This window comes from Cucurbita pepo, chromosome 2, assembly GCF_057944985.1.
Source record: "Cucurbita pepo subsp. pepo isolate OVF chromosome 2, ASM5794498v1, whole genome shotgun sequence".
In the NCBI taxonomy this organism is placed as follows: domain Eukaryota; kingdom Viridiplantae; phylum Streptophyta; class Magnoliopsida; order Cucurbitales; family Cucurbitaceae; genus Cucurbita; species Cucurbita pepo.
In genome coordinates this window covers 6,117,258-6,122,045 of record NC_141799.1, presented here as the reverse complement: position 1 = coordinate 6,122,045, position 4,788 = coordinate 6,117,258, and the positions used below count along the sequence as shown (strand labels likewise).

Genomic DNA, 4,788 nt, shown 5'->3' with positions numbered 1-4,788 from the left:
ACATGCCGCCAGGGACACCGAGCCATAGGGCTCAAAACGGAGTTCAAACGAAACGAAATAAGGCAGATATAACACAGGTTTTAGGAGGAGATTGTTAGATAAAACCTTTGTTTTTCCTTATTTAGATTCACTCGTTTACATTTAATTCTCCGTTTGACCATTTGACAAACACGTCGAATGGATTAGCGAATTCTTAGACGGCAATTTTCTAGGAAGTGGCACAGATTCAGTTGGCCACTCTCCACCCATCTTTAGATAGGTTATATTTAAATAGGAAATCTGTTCAGAAGATGGCACAGATTCAGTTGGCCACTCTCCACCCATCTTTAGATAGGTTATATTTAAATAGGAAATCTGTTCAGAAGATTTCACAACCTGATTTTGAAGAGCAGACAAACTTTCAGACCTTCTTCTGTTCGGAAGATTTCACAACCTGATTTTGAAGAGCAGTCAAACTTTCAGACCTTCTCTCTGTTATTTTACGCATTTTATTTTTCTTCCAACAACCTCCTGTCGACAATTTCCTCTCACCGAAAATAAAGGATTTCCCTGGCTATTATCGAAATCCAACAACCAATGTGGGACATCGCAGATTTTCTGTTTCTTTTTTGCAGTAACAGTTACTTGCTGGCATAAGGATTAAGGATAGATTGAGTAGAGATAATTGTGGGGGAGGGATGAGAGGTCAGTGGAGAGAAGTGGGGAAGGATTTTTATTGTGGGGGAGGGATGAGAGGTCAGTGGGGAAGGATTTTTTTTAATTACTTAATTAATTAATTATTATTATTTTAACTATTTTTATAATTATGTTTATTCCTTTATTCCTTTATTTATTTTTTTGGGCTATTACATTTTATATGAACAAACTTGATTTTAGAATCGCATGCCCAAATTCCCTTTTTGAGGTTAAGGCCTGGGCCCTATCCGACCCTTCAACAAGTCTATCAATGACACTCTGTCAACATTGTTGCCTCTGTCTGCCTCTGTCTTGCCTATGCACATTTCTATGGTTGGTTAGATGATGCACCATCCTCCTCGGTCACATCATGGCATTCGTCTTTTTTCGGCCTTTACATGGCTGGTTGGACATCACTATTATGTTGTCACCTTGTCTTGTCTATACGTGAGGGTCACAACCTACTCTCTTCATAGTATGATTCAATTCATCCAACCATGCCAACATCATTCAATTCATCCAACCATGCTAACAGTAGAACCACTTATGAGTCGAAGTTACAAGATAATCCTAAAGCTTGTTCAAAACCGCTCCTTATACCTTCTTAAATAAATTGATGACTATTTAATTTTCAATTTTAAAAATTGGGTTAGCTTTCTTTTAACATTTCTTTACCATAAAATCCATTATTTGCAAGAAAGTATTTAAGTTCTAAATAAGATTTGAAAGCTTTCTTTTATCATTTCTTTACCATAAAATCCATTGTTCCAAAGAAAGTATTTAAATTCCAAATAAGATTTTAAAAAAACATAACATTTTAATGATTATTCGACCATTTTCATGTTCTTAAATAAACGTTTAAAATTTTAGTCATAATTCAAAAATAAAATAAATTAAGGTAATTGAGGTATGCTCTATTTCCCAAATTCAAGTTAAATAGATTAGAAATGCTAAATACTAACGAAATGAGATGGACCTCCTAATAGGAAACGACTCCGGGTGATACTTGGAGCATTCGAGGGACGGAAGACAAGCGTACTCGAATTTAGCGAAATACCGGCCGCTAACGCCAAACAAGTAAGTGGTCTTACTAAGTGATCTTATTATAAATAGGAAGGTACTCGAATTTAGCAAAACGCCAAACAAGTAAGTGGTCTTACTAAGTGACAAACAAGTAAGTGGTCTACTAAGTGATCTTATTATAAATAGGAAGGCAGTGGTCTTACTATAATTATAAATAGGAAGGCCAACTAGTGGTCTAATAAATAATAAGGCTGGTCTTAGTAGGAAGTTACTATAAATAATAAGTATTATTAATAGGAAGTTACTAATAAGGCTGGTCTTAATGGGTTGGCCTCTTAGCCAACTCAAGTGAGTGGTCTTAGATAATAAGGCTGGTCTTACTTGTTGTGACTATATTATATGATGATGTATAATGTATGACGTATGATGACATAATTGAGTTTTATGATGATGTTATATGATGACGACACGATGCATGACAACATGACGATGTAAGATGTAAGATAATGAAATTTCATAATATGACGTTATTCCAGACAAAGATTCGTTGATTTTCTCAGTCACAACCCTAGCTAATGTATAGAATATATATTTAAATAATTATAAAAATTTTCAAATACGATCTATAAATATTAAAAAAAAAGAAAAAAAAAACAAAAGCTTACAAACAAATCAATTCATTTTTATATTTATATTTATATAAATCAACATTCCTAATTAATTAATTATTTATATATAATTAATTATCTCTATATGTAAACCGTACTAATTAATGAACAAATTATTATAAAATCTACTAATTAATGAACAAATTATTATCGATTATAAGCATTAAATTAATTAATTTTAAATCATTAAATAATATTTTTATTTTAAATTTCAACTTTCCCCATCAAAAACTATACATACCCATTAAATAAATTGAACTTATTTTATTATAAATAATAGTTTTAATAAATATGATATTATGGTTATTAATAGAAAAAATTTAAGGAAACATACCGTTTTAATTTATATTAATTTTTTTTTGTTTATATTAATTTATAAAAAAAAACAATTTAGTGCATTAACATTATTATCCTAATTTTTCGATCTAAACAAAGAGAAAAAATAATAATAAGATACATATAACAACTTAATTATTATCAATTATTTTATTTCCACAATGTTTCCAAATCATCGTTACTTAGAACATTTACATCGAGATCGATGTGTAAACGATACGGGGTGGTCAAGAACTAGAGGGAATTGATAGTAATTTTCATCCCAGCTTGGCAGTGGCCTGGGGTGGTGCATATGAAGAAGCTGTTTCCTCTTGAGAGAGTGATTTCATCCTTGCCTGAATTGAACACTTTGGCGCCTCTGGGAGCTATGCAGCTTCTATAACCCCCCTCGTCCACTGCCACCACGTTGTGAACTGTCGGGTTATAGTTGAATCCTAGAAAAAAAAAAGTATGTATTCATTGCGATTTGCGATTTACGTAATGTAACGACCCAGATCCTCTTTGGGCTTTCCCCTTCGGGTTTCCCCTCAAGGCTTTAAAACGAGTCTGCTACTTGACTTAGTGTTTTGATACAATTTATTTTATCTCCAGGATTTGGTTAGTTAGTAGAATATTTTCGACTTTCGATCCCACTTCTGTTCTTCATTCTTAACAGATAAGATTACGCAAGTAAAACATTACTATTCAACTATCAAAACGGAGAGTTGAAAACTCACTTAATATGTCACCGGCTCTAAACACCTTCCCATTAGGCCATCCTTCCACGCCCAGGTTCCATCCGTTCGAGTCGCCAACAACAAAAGTTGTAGCAGCATCGCCATGTTCGAAGCCAAGCAGCAGCAGCAACGCCATTGCAACAGCCACCGTGCTCATCGAAACCACTCCGCTGCTCCCCTCGTGTCGAGCCATTCGTGAAGTCGAAGTAGCTCTCAAAAAAGATATGGAAAACAATTGTGTTCCTTTGAAGCTTGAAAATGATGGTTATAAAGATATGTAAAACATACAAAACTTGCCTTTTTCTTTTCCTTTGTTTCCTGCGGAGAAGTAGTGGGCCGTTTTGCAATTGATTATGTCTCCTCGTTTTGCTATTAAAAGAAAGAGAAACAATCTTCCTCCCTTCTAGCAGTAACCTCTCATTCCTTCCCCAATTATCTCTCCTCAACCCACCTCAGTCGAAAAATTTACAGTTTACAAAAAAAAAAAAAAAAAAAAAAAATAATAATAATAATAATAATAATTAATTTGAGGAATAAATGAGAATGGCTTTACCCAATTCACAAGACAAGATTTACGTGGAGATAGATATGATCAGTAAGATATATATTAAATCTTAATTTTATTTGTCCTATTTTTTTTAGAAATCACAGCCAATCATGGTTAAATATTCATTAAATCATGACAATTGTTTAGTTGAGTCAGAAACTAAATGCGAATAATTTATATGAATTCTAGGAAATCACATTAGATTCATAATATTAGATCAATAAATTTATATCAGTAGACAAATAAATAGATTAAAAATAAAATGGCAAAGAAAATTTGTGAACAAAATTAAAAGGGAGTAAATATAGATAAAGAGAAAAACGAGAAAAGCAAAACCCCACATAGTAAATACAGATAAAGAAAAAAAAATAAGAAAAGCAAATACAAAGGACAGGAAAGCACAGGATGATTTAAATAACTCTATCAACTCTTTTATACAACAAAAACCATATAAAATAAGATTTTTAATAAAAAAATAATTATAGATATATAACATTTCATAAAACCCTATTTCATATTATTTCATAAAACCCTATTTCATGGCCTTAAACTCTTCTTTTCAGTTTGAGCTAAAATGAGATGTTTAGTATTTTTTTTGCACACGACCCAAGTATGCACACATGGACCCACTAGGCGGATGTATACGTACCCCTGGGCCTGCCTTTCAGCTAGCTCACACTCGTACTGCCAGAGCCATAGAGGGAAAGGAGCCCACATAGTATTATGGTGTACAGAATATCGTATCATAACATTATGGCAGACATAAATGTCGTAACATACGCGTCCATACTAATCATGACGAGGAAGTATCCCGATGCATATG

At 33.0% G+C, this 4,788-nt stretch overlaps 1 long non-coding RNA gene across 1 annotated transcript; it reads right to left on the bottom strand.

Moving 5' to 3' along the window:
- Positions 1–2,826: 2,826 nt before the first annotated feature.
- LOC147793421 (uncharacterized) lies at positions 2,827–3,808 on the bottom strand. The gene is made up of 2 exons (XR_015419991.1): positions 3,419–3,808; positions 2,827–3,136 (listed from the first exon to the last, which is right to left on the bottom strand). It is a non-coding gene; the product is annotated as an uncharacterized LOC147793421 (long non-coding RNA).
- Positions 3,809–4,788: the final 980 nt, after the last annotated feature.